At 39.3% G+C, this 19015-nt stretch overlaps 1 protein-coding gene across 1 annotated transcript in view; it reads right to left on the bottom strand.

The window, feature by feature from the left end:
- Positions 1 to 19015, bottom strand: part of Macc1 (MET transcriptional regulator MACC1) — a 51842-nt gene that overhangs the window by 25118 nt on the left and 7709 nt on the right. The window lies entirely within an intron of this gene.

Here is a 19015-nt window from a genome sequence, read left to right as displayed (position 1 = left end):
AAAACTTCTCTCAAATTCTTCTACACAGCCAATGCAATCCCAAGAAAAATTGCATTACATATTTATTATATTATATATTGTGAATATGTTTGTAACTTTCCCCTTTTATTTATTTATTTTTTAAATATTTATTTATTTATTATACAGTGTTTGCCTGCATGTACACTTGCTCACCAGAAGAGGGCACCAGATCTCATTATAGATGGTTATGAGCCATCATGTGGTTGCTGGGATTTGAACTCAAGACCTCTGGAAGAGCAAGACGATGCTCTTAACCTCTGAGCCATCTCTCCAGCCCCCCCTTTTATTTTTATTTGAAAAATCAAAGTTATTATGTTTATTATGTACAAGATGCTGTTTTTGAAGCATGTTGACTTAAAAGTTTTTATCTTTGCAAATGCTTAAGATAAATGTTAAAGATACTCCAGAAAAGGAACATGGCAGAACTCACTGCCCTCCAGCTATGGGCATTTATTATAAATGTGTCCTAAGTAATACAGTGTGACATCAGAACAGAAACATGCCAAGGGTGCAGAACTGAGACTCCAGAAGAAATCTCATGCTCATATGAAACCTGATATCCACCTGATTGAGCCAGCCATGGAAAGCAATTTAGAAGTCATGCATTATTGGTTGTTCATGTAAAAAAAAAAAAAAAAACAATCTAACACCCTCCTCCACCTCTCCAGTGTCTTCCTATGTAGCCCTGGCTGGCCTGGAACTCACAGTGTAAAAACAGACTGGCCTTATGGCTTTATACTCTAAGAAATCCAGCTGCTTCTGCCTCCCAAGCACTGGCATTGAAGACATGCAGTGCAGATGCTATGAAGGAGGAAATGAGAAAAAATGGGGGAGGGGGGAGAGTGACCCAGGGATCAGGGAGCAAAGGCAATACAGAGGGAGGAGGAGGCATAAATAATCCTAAATGTTTTTGGAAAGGCTATATGGAAACATTACTTTATTTAATTAAAATTATGTATATATAAATTACATATGTGTGTAGTTTAAATGAAGTTATGCCACTTAGGGTTACAAAGATCCTCCGAAGCCATACGCTGGTCTAGCAAACCCCAGTGCCAAGTATGGGAAACTTCCTTTTGAGTTGTTCAGAGACCAAAAAGCCACCCTCACATTATAGACTACTGCTGCTGCCCTTGATTGCCTCCTAGAAAATGAAGGTAAGGTCCTCTTGCTGAAGACACCAAACACTTCAGACAGGGGAGGGATTGGGTTGGATCTGACCCGGAAGCCTTCCCTCTGAGTGTTAGTTAACACGGTGCTACAGAAGCTATGCAAGGACAGGCTGCCAAGGGAACAGCACAATCAACAGTCGTTTCCAGAAGAATGCCCATGTAACGCAACCGTCACCAGAACCAGCACTGAAGGTAACCGACAGTCATTTAACTGTACATAAGGCCTGTACATCACGCCCGATGCTGTAACCCTGGCCCACTGAGGCCTATGACTGCTGCCACCTTCCTAAAGCAGTGTGTTTTCTAACTGCATCCTTATCTTATACCCACAGATAGCTGCAGCTCTCACCCTTCATCAATGATGCTTCTTTCTGCAGCAGATGGAGACAATTACAGAAAGCCACCACCAGTCAAAATGCAGAGAACAACTGACTATGGGGTACCTGGCCCCAGTAAATAAATCTACAACACAAGCCCGACACCTAAGAGTCCAGAAACATTTCAGAATTGTAGATGAAGAGATTGTAAGAGCCAGAGGGCCCATAAATAGGCATCTAGATGGTGTCTTTTGTATTTAATAGGAAAGCTTTACCTGTGAAATCTCACTAGTATGGTGGTCTAAACAGAAAACCCAATAAAAAGGGAAGCTGTCTATGCTCTAATGGAAGTATTAATAGATACAACCACTTGGAAATCTGTGTGGAAAGATCTGCGAGGATGCAGGAGCCTGGTACTCAGGAATTCCAGTTCTATTCAGCTGCTTTTCTAAAACTGTGTTGAGTGATTATTAATCTTTAATATTGTTCAACAGAACTCTGTAGGCAACTAAAGATTGAGGTCTGAAGAAGTAGCCTTCACCAAGGAAGAGCACGGCAATCGGTTATACAATATCAAAGGTCAGCCCTTAAAACACACATACGACTACCATTATACAGACTGAGCAAGGTATATTCTTATATTGAGGAATGCATATATGTGTATTATGTAACAACAAATAATTTTTAAAAACAGTCCATGAATTTGAAAGAGAGCAAAGAGGGTTATATATGAGAACTTGAAGGGAGAAAAGGAAAGGGAGAAATGTGATTCTATCATATCCCAAAAATGAAATATAACTTAAAAAGGAGATTATCATGAATATTTAGTAATTATATAAATATAAGCTGAACTAAAACAAAATGTCTTTTCTCATATAAGTGGATAAATAAATTGTGGTATTTTTATTAAACAGTGAAGACACATGAATTACAGATAAGTATAGACATGTTTAGAGTTCAAATCCTGAGTGAGATTCAGTTAGTGTTACATACAGATTTCCCTTTGTTCCTTGACAGCACTGAAAACAAATGTTTAAAAACCTGACTTTCAGTGGACTAAAATAAGGCTCAAGGGGTTGAAGAGATGGCTGTGATTAAAGCACTTGCTATTCTTTCAGAAGACATGGGTTTGATTCCCTTGTAGTGGCCCCCTGCCACTTGTAACTTTAGTACCAGGGCATCCAACACTGTCCTCTGGCCTCGGAAGCAGCAGCATGCATGTGATGCAAAGACACGTGCAAGCAAGGCACCCGTACACATGAAATTATTTCTTTCAAGTTCAAGTAATAGGGGATGACTAACTCAAAAAGCAAGTGATGACATAGAAAAACTTTCTTCTTAATATAAAAGCCAGCACATACACCTGGTGGCGCAAGATTCCTGTTTTCTCTGTCTTAAAGTTCCCAATGCTGCACCCTAAGAATACCCAGCCTTTCTAGCCCCGTGCCAGCCACAGGCTATCTTCTTGCTCTGACTAATGAGTTGACCTTCAAGTTGACTTTCCTACTTGGCATAACCCTTTTCAGTTTTTGACTTCTTTTCAAAAGAAGTTTTTTGGGGTTTGTTGTTGTTTTCCCAGAAGTTGTGATTCATGCATTTCATACCAGGTCGTGGGAAGCTGAGGTAGAATGATTGTTGTGAGGTCAAGGCCAGCCCAAACTATGTAGTGAGTTCCAAGCTAAAGTGAGGTACCAAGAAAGATACAACTCACATAAAGGAAAAAAAAAAAAAAAAAGAAATTAAAAGCCTTTACTGGCTTTATAAAGAGTAAAAGGGATAAGAAAGGAGAAAGAAAACAAGAAAAAGAACAAGGGAAGGGGTGGCATTTTCTAAGACACAGGCAAAAATAACTTAAAAGGTAGGATACTTAAAAACCTAAATGGTCCAATAACAAATTTTCCTGTGATAGGGAAAATTACACTGAAAAAATGAGTTAAAAAATGAATTATGCAATATGCAAATTTCTTTGAGTCCTCAAGTTTCCTGGCAGCCCTTTAAAAATTCCGTGGTTGGATTTTACCAAGTATGATATCCAAAGTTAAAAGTCCTTAGCACACCACAGGCTGACAGAGCTCAAGTCCTTCAGCAAAATTTAGCAAACTCTAATTAACAAAGAAAAACAAGTCTTTGAGTTGGAAAAGCATTTTCAGGAAAGATAAAGTATATTCTATATTCTGAGCTCTTTCAATTTTTTTATGGGGCACGGGAGGACAATCAAGTACAATTTAAATTCCAAGATTCTTTGACATGAATAACCTTCCAAATTAAAAAAAAAAATCTAACCCTTTGAAATAAAACAAGAAGCCCTTACAGGGAAAGTACCCACCTGTCCTTGGGCAATTGTATTAATATTATAAAAGGACCATGACACTTCAGGAAAGCCAGCATAATCCCACTAACGAAGGATTATGGCACCTGGGGAACACAGGGTTATTGCTTGCAGTTCTTTATCTATCCAGTCCAGTCACCCCAGTCATCCACAGTCCCGGTGTAATCGGATGTAACCAGACTCACCTGCAGGTCTACTCAAATAGAGCCTGCTTGGCTCACCTCACTATTTCTGCTGCAGAAAGCCTGGGTTTGTAGCGACGACTTTGAAACAAAGTTACCCAATGAAGTGTTTGTGGGAGGCTCATGCTGAGAACTACACTCTGAAAACTCCAGTGCTTTCCAGGCTGGGTTCCAGGCTGCTCCCTACAACCCTTGAAACTCTTCCTGTCCCAATCTGTCAGTACACAAAATTCACCACAGTACTAGATCCCAGCTCTAGAGCAGCACATGGACACGAGGAGAGGTGGAGTGTGGAAAACAGTTGGGACTGGAGTAGGAGAGGGAGGAGTGTGTCCACTGCTGAGAACATGGTGACCCAGGGTGGTGAGGAGCACAGCCACCCTTACCACTGCCCTGGGTTATGTTGCTGTTTTACTCAGGGCAGCCGCTATGCAAAGCAGTGTTTGTCACCAACCATTGTCTAGAAAGGCATCAGTAGGTGCATCTACTATGCCTTTTACTTATTCTGAGTGTTTAATCCCCAGCCACCACCTTTTTCTTAAAGAATTGATGAGCAAAGTTTTTTCCTTGAGTCATTTAGTCCTTAGTCAACTGGGGAACTTGACCAAACACACAACTTAAACATTCCAAGAGCTTTGTGAGGGAGAAAGGGGTGGGAAGGGTATCGAATATGATTAAAAAGAAAACACTTGAAAACAATAAAAAACAATGCACTTTAAAATATTTCTTTCTTTAAGAAGCGTCAATCTTCTTTCCCCTTGCCTGGGATGGAACCAGAGACTTACACATTCTAGGCAAGTGCTCTAGCACTAGGCTCACCCCAGATCTTTGAAAGGTTTGCAGTGATCTTTATGTAATGAAAATCATTGTAGAAACCAGAGAGGCCCCAGATATCTTCAGTAGTCTTTGAGTGTCTCAGATCCCTGTGATTCCCAAAGACCTGTGTTGTATTTAGTTCTTCCAATGGTGTGTTATGTGGCATTATACATACATACATACATACACACACACACACACACACACACACACACACACGTCAGCTAACATGCTTTTAGATGACGGAAAACACTAAAATGTTAGGGAAGAATCTGATGGACTAATAGACTTTAAGTTCTAAATGTAAAACATGTTCAAATAATATATCACCATACAAATGCATTTGGTATGAAAGACCTGGCTGGCTCACAAAGGAATCACTGTCATTAAAGACACTTACTAGCTTGTTAACGGTCTGTATGCTGATGAATATGTGGCCTTCTAGGATGTCACCTCTAGCTCACGTTCTGATGGAGATGTCTATACCCTAACACCAGCTATGGAGTATTTGTTAGGCAAGCATTCTAAGCAAATATTTAATAAGTTTGAAAGCCTGACAGCAAATTTCTGCAGGCACTTTACATGATTCTCTGGGCAGCAGAGAGTCTGTCTTAGGAAGTTTAATAAAGGATAGTAATTTCTATGATGCTTCTAGCACTGGTAGCTCACATCACTTCATCAATATATTATCTTGTTAATATCTATGTATGGTGTGGGGTTGATCACTTGTTTATGTTTTGTTAACCTTTATTCACTGCCACAGTCTAAGTTCATGGAAATTATAAAAATTCTGCAATATAATATTATATTTGGATATGTCAGAGAGCGATAGCCAACAAGCTAGAATCTGTTGTGCCTCTGGTTTGATGATGTTGCCCAGAAACAGCCCCATAGCTTTCACTCTTGATGACAAATTATCAAGGTCTCTGAACAGATACACAAAAGAAATAACTAAAAAAATAAATAAATAAATAAACAAAGGGCATAGCCATGTGACCTCTTCGCCAATAACATCAGACCCTGCTCCCAGAAGAGTCCTTTGCTAAATATAATGATCTGATAAAAATTTTGTTATATTTTGGACAAGAGATTACCAGAGTGACTAAACATCTGAGAAAAACAACTTAAAGGAAGAAAGACTTATTTTGGCTCATGATTTTAGAGCGACTGTTCCATTATTAGCTGGTTCCATTGTTCTTAGGCCTGTGGCAGGCAGGAGCGTCATGGTAGAAAGGCCTGGTGCACTTACAAGGTCACACTAACACAAAAACATGGAGGAAAGCTTCTCACAACAGAGTAGCTAGGAAACAGACAAAGACAAAGAGAGAGGATCTGGCACAAATGCAGGCAAGATGCTATTGTGCACTGTGTAAAGATTCAAATGCTGACTTCTTCCCCCACTCTACCTCCATATCTGGTTGCAATCCTTGTTCTGAGAATCTTCTGTCTCAATGTTGTGTAAACACTGATCCCCAGTTGTTTCCTGATGTGTCAATAAAGCAGCTTAACAGCCAATTTCTGAGGAGGGGAGAGATTAGGGCTAGACAGGGAAGAGAGGAGGGGGGGGAGTAGGGATTCAGCCATGGGCAGAGGTCCAGGAGACATGAGGAGGGAGCAGCTGGAAAGAGAAAGTCATAAGTGCAAGTATATCTGTTATTTACCCTGGAAGAAAGTCAAAGGAGCACAGAGGGCTAAGAATAGATTAATACAGCTCAGTTCTTATGCTGTAAAGCTGGTTAAACAAATAAAATAGTTCAGTCTCAATTATTTGGATGTTAGTCAGGTTAAGAGAAACTGCAACACACACATACACACACACACACATACACTCATACACTCACAACTCATATGCACGTACACACTCACACACACACACTAACACGTGTACACATATGTGCGCGCACACACACACACTTAAAAAGGTAACATTAACACAGCAGAGTCTTAAGAGACTCTCTTTGATGGTCTACTTCCTCATATCATTCCCGTCCCCTGGTAGTCGGCTTGGTTAGGACAGAGCTCCCATGATCTAATCACATGTCGAAAGTCCACAGCTGGCAATCAGGCCTTTATCCAACACATGAGCCTTTGAGGGGGTATTTGATAAAGACAGACCATAATAAGGCTCTACATTTTCATTAAACTCTGTCAACTGTGTAATTATCCTAGTTCACTAAGCACGTAGTGTTTATCCTTCAGAACCAGATACATAGCTGAATTTACAAGTAACCATGAAAAGGGGGGAAAGCACTGGCTTGACTATGGCTAAATTTTAGGTTTATTGTTGATAGGTTTAGGAGTAAAAAAGCCACTGACTGGCAGTGAAATTAACAAGAAGAGAAGAGTTATGGGAACAGTGCTGCTCATTCCCATTAATTTCACAAAATGATTGTTATATACCAGCAAAAGTAATCATAGCTTAGAATTTAAGACAAATAGCAAACATGGCAAAAAGGTTTGTTAACTAACTAGACAGATATAAACAGGTCTGAAGGTAATCAAGGATTTATTCCTCATCATCAGCCTTACCACATCTTAAAAATTTTAAATAAGTAAATAAGCAAATAAATAAAATAGAGTGTATTTTGAAAGTTCAGAGCACAATTCATGAAAGGAGTATTCAGTGTAGTATTGTAGACATCTGATAAAGTATACATTATAAAATGGCACTCTTCTATGATTAGGCAAAGAATATAATTGTCAATGGATATTTGCTGTTTTAATTTTATCTATTTTCAAGTAGGTTCATTTTTCATGGCTACGGTATGCACACATATGAACTATGGTTCAAAAAGAATTTGAGAACACTTACAAATATTCAAATAACACAAATTTAAACATAGAAATGTATATTATTCTTGGGTAAAAATGTTAAAATCAAAACAAGTAAAAGAACAAATTAGGAGTGGCATTTGAAGGAAATTAGCAGAAAAGCAAAATAAAAATATTTTCAAACATTGTGCTGAGGGTTTGTTTACTTAGTAGCAATGATCCAGAAAGGGGAGTCTTCCTTTGTGAGAATGGCTGCATCAGGGAAATACTATATTACCTCCAAGCTTCCCAGTGAAACACCCAGCAGGGACACAGTGTTCCTGGGATGAAGAGGAGTGAGGAGCACCATCGTTAGTCTACAGAGAATAACTTCTTACAGTCATTTCAACAACAGGTCCCTTTCCCAGAACTCTGTTGATACACGTCAACGTCATCTCACCCAGACCCAGCCCTGTTTGCTCAGAGGGGAACTGTGGATCCAGCCAAGCAGCTCTCTGCCTCTGATTCTAACATAGGAACACATATCAGGTGATTCCCAAAATGAGAAGAGACACAGTGCAGCAGCCCGGTGAGACCTACTGGACACGGCATTTCTCATCTGAATTCCTGATGGCGTGTTTCAGATTAAACAGACAAATTCTGACTCCCGTGTCCTGAGTAGCTTTCTCCTGAGACCCTAACAGTTGGCTATGTAAAATTATACCCTCATCAAGGAGCTAAAGCACAGGCTTGGGCAGAAGGTGTCCCTGTATTTGTATATTGTCCCTGGATATGGGCTGTGGTTTTTCTAGGCTACAGGTTGAGCATTCATGGAAAATTGTTAATGAAGCTGTTACAGGCAACATAAGGCATCTCCAGTGCCCTGTTGCGCAACACTAACTTTAAGTGGTAGATGTTCCTAACAAACACTTGGGGATGAATTAGCCCAGAGTTGCATTGCTGCTTGAGTTGTCAGCTGTGACTTCTATGACATAACTGTTGATCTTATGACACATTATCCCCCAGTGCACCCCACCCCCATACCTTACCAAGCAAAAGAAACATTCTGGCTTGTGTTTTTTCTGAAGGCGCACAGATCAACTCATGACTCAAAAGGGCTGAAGCCAAAGAGAGATTTACAGTGTAGCCAGCGAAGCTGAGGCTTCAGGCCCTCAAATTCCAAGGAACTGAACCTGCGTCACAGTTTGTTTTCTTATTTGCTTCAAAGCATCCTTGCCAGTAAATCACAAGCACTTCCTGGCTGTCCGTGAGCCATGTATTTGGTGTTCTTTTCTTACACACAAATCCATTTTGAAAAAGCACAAAGGCTCTAGAGTCAGAATTCTGTTTCAGATCTTTTCATATAAACTTGGAAGTAGTAAACATTTCTCTGTTCTGTGTACTGTCTGTGAAACTGCCTTGTCAGGCCTCTCAGTAGGAGAGGATGTGCTTAGTCCCACTGCAACTTGAGATGCCAGGGTGTGTTAGGACCCCTTGGGGGCCTCTCCTTCTCTGAGAAGAAGGAGAGAGGGAAATAGTGCTGGGGGGACACATGAGGGTGGGCTGGGAGGAGAAGAGGGAGGAGGCTGGGATGAGGCAGAAAAGTGATTAAATAAACAAATAATTAAGGAAAAATAAAGCATTACTTTTAATATTTTAATAACTTCATAGTCTTTGTCATGTTATTTCAAAGATTAAATAAAATGTTACATAAAAGGGCAGGCTAAGCGATCCATCTTCTTTTCCTCTGATTCTTTGGATTATTCAAAAGGAAAAGTCAGAAGTAACTTGGACAAGTGGTCAGCTCAGGTGGTGGCTTCGGACACAGGTGGTTTGAGAATCCAGCCTCCCTCCCTCCCTCCCTCGTCCCTCCCTCCCTCCCTCCTCCCTCCCTCCCTTCCTTCCTCCTTCCCTCCCTCCCTCCCTCCCTCCCTCCCTCCCTCCTCCCTGGCTCCCTCCCTTGCTCCTCCCTACCTCTGAAACAGAAATCCCTGACAACTAGCTGTACTTTGGGGCCCTATACTATCTCTTTTCTACATGCACATATAGTTTTACCATCTATTGCCATTATTTCTGCCAAAAAAAAAAAGGCGGGGGCCCTGGACTCTTGACAACAGCCATATACGCAGTGGGCTTCAGTAGAAAGAATAATGCTATGGTAATTAAGGGTATAATTTTGAGTCAAAGCCTAAATGAATTCACTAGTGTGAGCACCAATTTCCTCATCTACAAAAGGAAGATAAAATAATACTTTAAACAGCAACTTCAAATTTTAAAATAAAAATTAAACACTATGAGCTGGGCATAGTGGTGCGGGCCTATAATCCCAGCACTCAAGAAGGCAGAAGCAGTTGGATCTCTGTGAGTTTGAGGCCAGCCTGGTCTACAAAGCAAGTCCAGGACAGCCAAGGCTACACAAAGAAACCCGTTTTGAAAAACCAAAAACCAAAGCAAACCAAACCGACCCAACCAAAACAAAAAACCCCCAGAAACAAAACAGCAACATAAAAAAACCCAAAACTTAAATATTATGAACTTTCAATAAAAAAACTGGCACTGCTTAAAATGACTTTCCTTTTATTTTTAGCACACCTGTGCCAATTCTGACTGTGTTTTATGTTCGGACTCCTATAGTCCAGGCAGGCCTGGAATTTGCTACAGCAAAGGACGATGCACAACTCCTGCCTCTGTTTCCCAAGTCTTTAGGAATCCGGGTTTGTACCACCATACCTGGCCTTAAATCTGACGATTTTAAACAAGAATGATGACAGAGTACAAACAGGGTACTTAAAGAACACTGGAAAACTTAAAACTTGAAGTTATTGCCGGGCGTGGTGGTGCATGCTTTTAATCCCAGCACTCGGGAAGCAGAGGCGGGTGGATCGCTGTGAGTTCGAGGCCAGCCTGGTCTACAAAGTGAGTCCAGGACAGCCAAGGCTACACAGAGAAACCGGTCTCAAAAAACCAACAAAACAAAACAAAAAAAACCAAAACAACCCCCCTCCAAGCAGTCAAAAGCAACTACTACGGGCCTTTTTCAGAGGGAACACCCATCTCTCCATACACTCTTTGTTCCGAGCAAATGGGCTTTTCTCTCTGCTGAGAGCCTCTGCTATCTTGTGGAGATGGTAGGCAGACAGGCACCTTGCAATCAGAGGATACTGGAAGAATGCCCTGAATTTTGCACACAGCACCACCTGGTGCCAGCTCAGGGTCTTTCTGGAGAGCAGTTCTGATGCTCCTGCTGCCCGGCTCCTCTGAACACCATTGTATAAAACAGTGGCTCTCAACCAGTCCTCTTCATCAAAGTCAAGTCTGCAGCTTGAAAAATTACAGAAGCCACAAAACCAGCCTGAGAGTCTGAGACAGAGTTCATACATACGTACAGGCATGCATACATATATACATTGCATGGGATGTGTGTGCATGTTCGTGTGCATGTGCGTGTGCATGTGCCTGTGTGTGTGCGTGCATGTGTGTGTGTGTGTGTGTGTGTGTGTGTGTGTCCAGAGGGGCACTAAATCATAGTATGAGGTGGTGAGAGTATGGATGTTCTTTTTGTTTTGTCTTACACAAGCACATTGTGGGCATATAAAATAAATGATGGTTCAAAATGAACATTCTTTCAAGACAATAGTCCACTGGCCAAGATACTTATTGACACTTTGGTATAGATATAGCATTGATGTGTTGTAAAGGGAAATCTTGACTCCTGTATGGCGTGAGCATCTTGGCAGGTCACTTCTGCTCTAAGCTTTTGGAACAATTACTTTGTCCTTAAGAATAGTGTTTTGGGATCCAGTGTCTCCTTGTTTTTTTTTTTTTGTTTGTTTGTTTGTTTTTTGTTTTTTTCTTCTCCTCTCAGCTTAGAACTGTAAAATGTAAGCAGAAATGCGCTTGCTATTAAAACAAATAAAGTATATTTTTTCACAAAAGCCTTTGTTCACAAGAATAATTTAGGCAAAATTATTTCCTATGGTTCAGGAGGAATTTAGTAGCTCAACACCCAAGTAAATTGAGGATGGATACTGAGATCAACTACACTCATAATCACGTCTGTTTGCCCACCGTTAATCACTTCAAAACCCTATGACACACAGGCAATCTTATTCGTCCTAGCTACATGCCATCTTAGCCCACGCCATCATACCAGGGTATACCAGAGACACTGCTGTTAGCTTACTTTAGGTCTGGCAAGGACAGCTGAGAATAGCATTGTTGGTTTCGTTGAAGAAATTAGCTCTTAATGTGGGGCTGAATGAATGCTGTTATCTTTTAAAGAGCAATTTCGTCACATGAGCATGCATAATATATATAATCACCTCCCTTTGAATACATAAGTGCTAATGTGAACTTAAGAAACTAACATATTCAAGGTCATGGGTGAGTGGACAGGTGGTTAGGCGAATGAAAGACCAGCAGAGGTAGAGCACTGCACTGGGACTTCCTGAGAGCGAGGACTGCCTAAGTCATCTCTGGATGCCAGTACTTGCCAGGGCTCATGAAGTAAGATCTTAGCAATATGGAAGGATCGGTTCAAAGTAAATAATGTGCACATGCAATGTATGTTGAAATATAATAAAATTAAACAGGACCTGGCAGAGAGCTAGTTAGCTGCTCATCTGTAATTATCATGGTGACCCCCTCCCCACATCTAAAATGCACAGAGCTCAATGTAGTTCAAAGAAAAAACTTTAAGGTTAAAGGACATTGAAAATACTTGCTAGAACTCATGTGGGAGAAAGACATTTTAGAATGCTTAAATAATTGTTATATAAGCAACAAAACCAAGGTTATAAAATACATAATGATTATGGAATTGCTAAAACTATAATACTTTTTTTGTTCAAAAGCAAGATACGTGGTTTAGAGAGATATAAACCTCTTCCAGAGAACCTGAGTTCAATTTTCAGCACCTCTGTTAAGAAACTCATAGCTACCTGTTAACCCAGCTGCAGAGAGACCAAGCACTTCTGGCCTTAGCTGGCACCTACATTATTCTGCACATAGCTACATACAGACACACATACATACACACAATTTAAAAACTGAAATAAAAGCTATATATATATATATATATATTATAATCTGATGGGTTATGTGTATATGAATGCATTTAATACAGAAAAGTACAATAATAAATAAAATTCTCATCCTCCAAAATTCACTTTTGACATTTAATTTATATCATTCCAAATTATTTTCTTATTTATTCATATAAAATATTTTCATAAATGAAATTTTAAATTATATATATATATATATATCTCCAGGCACACTGATGGATGCTTGTGATGCCAGCACTGAGGAGGCCAAAACAGTAATATTTTGAGGTCAAAAATAAAGTTAAAAATGTATGTACTGTGTGTTTATCTTGAAATATGAATTAATATTCACATTTTTGTAGGAATAATCAATCACAATTTCTGTATTACTTACTTTTCTGTTGCTGTAATAAAAACCTTGACCAAGGGAATTTACAGAAAAGTTTATTTGGACTTATGTTCCAAGGCAATTAGCACTTATCAAAAGGCATGGCATCTGGAGCAGAGTGCAGAGAGCTCCCATCCTGAACCCATAGGCACAAAGCAAAGAGAGGGAATTGGCACTGGCAGGAAGTCTTTTAATCTTAAAGTTCACCCCCAGCAGCATATGTTCCCTGGTAAAGCCACATCTCCTAACCTTCTCCAGACAGGACCACCAGCTGGGGACGAAGGGTTCAAAAGGCTCAGATTTTAGGGAATGACTCACTCAAACCACACAGCTCTACTATCCATCCTTACTGTCTTTTCACTTTGTGAGCCAAGAGCAACTTTTTACACCATTAACTTTTTATTTAAAAATTTCATTTGTTCATTTAGAGCAGAGAGTCACGCATACCGTGGTCATAAATACACATCACACAAGGCAGGCTTTGAATTAAATCAAATGTAAAACATGGTAATTATCATAAACTATAAAGAAAATTCCATAGGTCTAGTGTTTTATAATTAAAATTTATGTCTTCATTTCTAAATTATATGGAGAGCGTTATCCTATTGCATAAAAGATTATGATTTTATTTCATCATGCATTCATGTATGAAAATAGATGATACAGATTAAGTGTGAAGACTTTTTCCAATTATACCTAAATATAACTGGGGAAATAGAAGTTAAAATTTAAAAGGAAGAGTTAGAGAAATCCATACAAAATAAAGCAGTGTAGAACTTTAGTGGGATTAACAAATTTGCCAAATCATGCAATTAAGAATGGTAGTGCCAGATTTAGCACAATGCTCATTTATTTCCAAATTCCAGGGTGAAGCCACTGTGATTTTTTTTATTACTTTCCATGAGGGCAAAATGATTCTCACCCTAAAAGATTAATTTCGTTGAATTTCCTTTACAAATCCAAATATATACCTACTGTACAGCCTCGAACTGACATTCCTAGACATTTATCCCAGACTTATCTGGGATGAAAAAGACCTTACCACAATTGTTATAGCAGGTTTGTTTTTAATAGCTAATTCAAATCTAGAAACAATCAAAGAGCCCTCTGTAAATTATTAAACCACAATAGAATATTACTCAGCAGTAAAGTATAACATGTATATGTCCCAAGAATTATACTACACGAATACGCAGCATGCTAGCCATTCAAGGCCACACGCTGTGTGATTTACCCTACAAGGCATACTCTAAATGACAAATTAGTGATTGTTCGGAGGCAAGGGGGGCGGGGCGGAGGGAAGAGAAGCAGATGGAAAGATAATAGGCCACTGTCAAGGAGAGTTCTATGCTGATGTTTTGGGTCTTGGTAGTTACACAAATCTGTGCATAGGCTACAGTGACAGACGGCCGCGTGCCCACATTATACCAATACCAGATATCACGCAGTCATTCTAACATTGTCCCATAAAGGCCGGATGAGACCTATTTTTATAACTCACTGCGAATACCTCATCACTTTAATATAAAATACCTTAAATACTAGAAAAACACAGAATATACAAAACTAAATGACAAATTATTAACATACAATAGGACATTTTTGTCCATTTGTAGCTCTAATATCTAATAAAGGTTTATAAACTATGATATTCACAATCACTCATCAATTATTTTATTCATATGTGATTTCTCTTTATGTTAGAGGGTGGAATAAATGTTATTACCATTTTGAAATTGTCACTTTGTTTTGTTTTTGACAGTATCATGTATACAGGTATACAATGTATTGTGATTATGTCACATATATTCACTGTCTTTTCTCCTCTCTCCCACTCCCACTGACTCCTGTCCCCAGACATCCACACTCGTGTTCCCTGCTTTATCTAATGTTCAGGTACCAATCAGGTAGTCAGAGAGGCTATTTGATCATGACTGCAATACATTGTGGGAGAAAAGCCACCAGTGATCATGTCCCACTGTAAACACTGAATGCAGCAATACTGAACGGCCTAGAAATCTGGGCCCTTTATGCAATGATGGTGTTAGCGTTCCTCATTTCTTTCTGGTACTCTTTTCCTCTGACACAAATCTAAAGCAATTTATATTTCATGTGATACTGACACTAACATATCAACTTTGGTTGGATTGTCATACCTCATAATTTTATGACATTTTCATTCTCATAGTAGAAGAGAAAAAAAAAAAGCCAGGCAATTGATGTCAGGGTTTAGTATTGTGGGTGTAGTAATTTTTTCTTCCTCTTTTGGTGTTATGTGAAATAATGGTATCTTAAAATGGATTGTATCTTAAAATAAGTAAGATATTTATGAAGCATCATCTGGTTCTATGTTCTCATTTTAACTATATAACTGGCTGTTATTTGCACTACCCCTAGCTGACAATGGTCAGATCATAAAAAGTCGCAAAGGTTAACAGAGGCTGTGCTTAAACATCCAAGTTTTAGTATTCTAAATCATCTTTAAAGCTATGCAATTGTGTTTATTTCTACCACTTGAGTTTCTGTTTGTGTATTTGCTTTTGTTCATCTCTTCCTTCTATTCTCTTCTGTTCTCTAGTTCAGGTTTCTAAATACATCCTACCTGTATTCTTTATGTTACATTTCAATTCCTCAGATTAAGAAAAAAAATAATGTCTGAATATTTCTTACTACCCTAAAACCAGGACTGAGCATAACAATATGTTCCTACTGAAAAGGTATATTGCCCCAAACTCTGTCCTCACCCTTACTTTGCTGTGTACTTTCCTGTAATTCACTAGATTTATAGTTGAATAGACCATAGTTACAACCAGCTTTAGCTATAAAACCTCATGTAAATACCCCAGATCATAAAGAATTATGGTTCTTCTTAATAAACACAGCATTGTTAAATAAATTATTGCAGCAAAATGGAAAGGAACGTAAGGTTAAATATTACCTATAAAGTATAAACAAATGAGGTCCATAAAAAGTATTGAGTAATATACGCTGACTCAGCCAGCTTCCCTTTTTAATAGTAATTAATATAAAATTAATTTGATACATGAAAAACATCTTCTTACTGCCTTGTGAAAACCATTCTATATAAGTCTGTTATTAATGTGATATAAAAACATATCAACAACCTAAGAATATGATGGTATTATTTCTCTAATGCGCAATATGTGCCCCAAGCCTCCTCTGCATTCACAATTGATTAAAAGGTTAGAAACCTCTGAGTATAGAGGCACCAGGCAAAGAAGCCATGTTACTGCTACTCTCCAACTCTCTAGATTTTATAGCCAAGGCACTGAAAAGGAAAAAGCAATTAAAATATAAATATTTGAGAAGAGAAAAAATTATTATCTATAAAACTGTGATGATTCTTCCAAGAGAGGCAAGAAAATAGACGGCATTATTAGAATTAATGACAAGTCTAGGCAGTGAAGTATAAAATGAATATATACTCATGAATCAAAAAGCTCAGTAAATTCATGGTGGAATTCCCAATAACAACTAAAAATCCCCATAAAATAGAGCAACTGCGAAATCAAATGCTACAAATTTAGGAAGCTAATTGCCCAGAGCCTTTATAAAGCTTGTACTTGGTAAGAACTGTCAGCCTTTCTATACCATAGGAAAAATATGTAACTAAGTGTGACTAGTGTAGGAGGCTGAGTTATAAGATGGCCTCATCCCAGTGGCTTTCACCAGTCTCTGATGACTTCCCTTGATCGAGAGTTCATCTTCCGTTCTGATGCATAGGCATAACTAGGTGGCATTCTATGGGAAACTCAGATCGTTATAGGCAAATGTTACTCAAGTGAGCCCTCAAAATAGCAGAATGTCCTTTAGCTGGCAGCAGAACTAAGGGTCCCTTATAACACAGGACAGAGGCAGTCTTTGGGGGCTGCACACGGCCCCTCCCTATCATTCGCAAGTTCTCTTTTACTTCTGAGTGTTTTACTTGTGTACATTGCACCATGTTCAGAGTCACTCACTATTACTTGCACACACAGCCCAGCTGATCCCATCCTCTCTCTCAACCAGTCCCTCTTTTCTCTCATGCCCCTGTTTCCCTTTCATTCTTTTTTCCCAGGCCCCATGCTGACAGTCACAGCCACTGTACGGTCGTGATTGTAACCAATTTGTCATATCCAGATCCACCAAGTGAAGAGGCAGCCTAGAGGACGGAGAAGCCTTCGCCAGCCCTACTTAACAGAGGGTTAATATCTGGAATATACAAGTAACACAAGAAATTAAACATCACAAAGAAAGCTAACATTCCAATCTTCCTTCCATTCCTTCAAACTAACTCTGCGCTGTACATAAATGAGATTAGAGGTTTTCACCCTAACCCTCAGGAGAATTTAGAACAAGTGAAAATTTCATGTAAGTTTTAAGATGCCTTTGAGAGAGAGGGCCCAAATAATTGTGCTGGAGTTACTAGTTAGAAAAGTGAACTGATATGGAATTGTTCATTTTAAGCATCTGCATTGGTGCTAATTTGCCTTGGAGTAATAAACGACTGTGAAATTCATGCAGAAGAGAAATTCTCTACAGCGTCTCTTTAGCCTCTGTTAAACCTCACCCCAGCCCCAAATTTTTGTAATATTCTAGTGTCAGCAATTACTCAAGTCAGAGATTTTAAATATTTGGTTCCAACTTTCAGCACTACTTTCTTTTTTTAAAAGTTTTTATTATTTAATTAATTTATTCAGATTATGTATCAGTTGATTTTCTCTGACTTGTATCCACCCATTCCTCCCTCCTTCCTGCTTTCACCCTATTCCCCTTCCCTAGGTCTATGACCAAGGGGGACCTGCTCCCCTACTATATGGTCATAGGCTACCTATCAAGTTTCATCTTGGTAGCCTGCTTTTCCTTTCTCTGAGTGCCACCAGGCCTCCCCAGCACAAGGAAGTGGGCAGATATGGAGCACCAGAGTTCATGTCTGAGTCAATCCCCACTCTCCACACAACTGTGGAGAATATCCTGTCCATTGGCTAGATCTGAGTAGGGGTTCAATGTTTACTGCATGTACTGTCCTTCATTGGTGCAGTACCTTGAGCAGACAACCCCTGAGTCCAGATCCACCGGTCACGATGTTCTACTTGCAGGTTTCTAGGACCCTCTGGGTCCTTCTGTTTTTCCATTCTCCCATAATTCTCTCACCTAGGGTCCCAATAGGATATCCTCACATCTATCCCAATATTCTGGTAGGTGAAGACTTTCATGGGACATCCATTTTGGGCTAGTGTCCAATTATAAGTGAGGAAGGACATGTGGGGATAGAAAGTGAGCTCATCCACTTGTCAGCACTACTTTCTATCCCCACATGTCCTCACTTACAGCCTTCACAGTTTTAATTTGATCATTTGCATTGCACACATTTGCCCTCAAATCACAAGCTCACTTTTGTTCTAATATACTGATCCAGTAAAAAGAAATTGGAATTTGCTAGCATCTATCCCTTTTCCTAATGCTAAAATTGACTACAGTTTTATGAGGCCTTCCATAAGCTTCCGCTGTGCTCTAGGATGAGCATACCAAAGCCCACATCTTTCCACCTATATCCTCACTCTGGGAATCATGTTTAAATTCCATCTCTTATTCCACTTACCACACATCTTTCTTTTTCTTTTTAAATTTATTTTTTATGATTTTTTTTTGTTTTATGTACAGTGGTGTTCTGCCTGCTTATTTATATATGTGTGTGAGGGTATCGGATCCCCCAGAACTGGAGTCACGGATGGTTGTGAGCTGCCATGTAGCACTAAGAATTGAACTTGGACCATCTCTCCAGCCACCCTTTTTCTACTCGTGGACAAAGCCCTTGACACTTACTTTGCTTGAAAAATAGGATAAGAATAAGCAAAGAGAGTTTATAAGCTTCTAGCTCAATCTGCCTAAGTTATAGCAATCTGTACAATTATGCCCGTGCCTTTTCTTGAATAACTGTTCACAAGAATAATCAGCACAGAGGGAAAAATAGATCAGCTCCTCACACATTAG

This window comes from Acomys russatus, chromosome 1, assembly GCF_903995435.1.
Source record: "Acomys russatus chromosome 1, mAcoRus1.1, whole genome shotgun sequence".
NCBI classification, from domain to species: Eukaryota; Metazoa; Chordata; class Mammalia; order Rodentia; family Muridae; genus Acomys; species Acomys russatus.
Note: the sequence above shows the minus strand (reverse complement) of the source record. Positions and strands in the feature narration are given on the sequence as shown.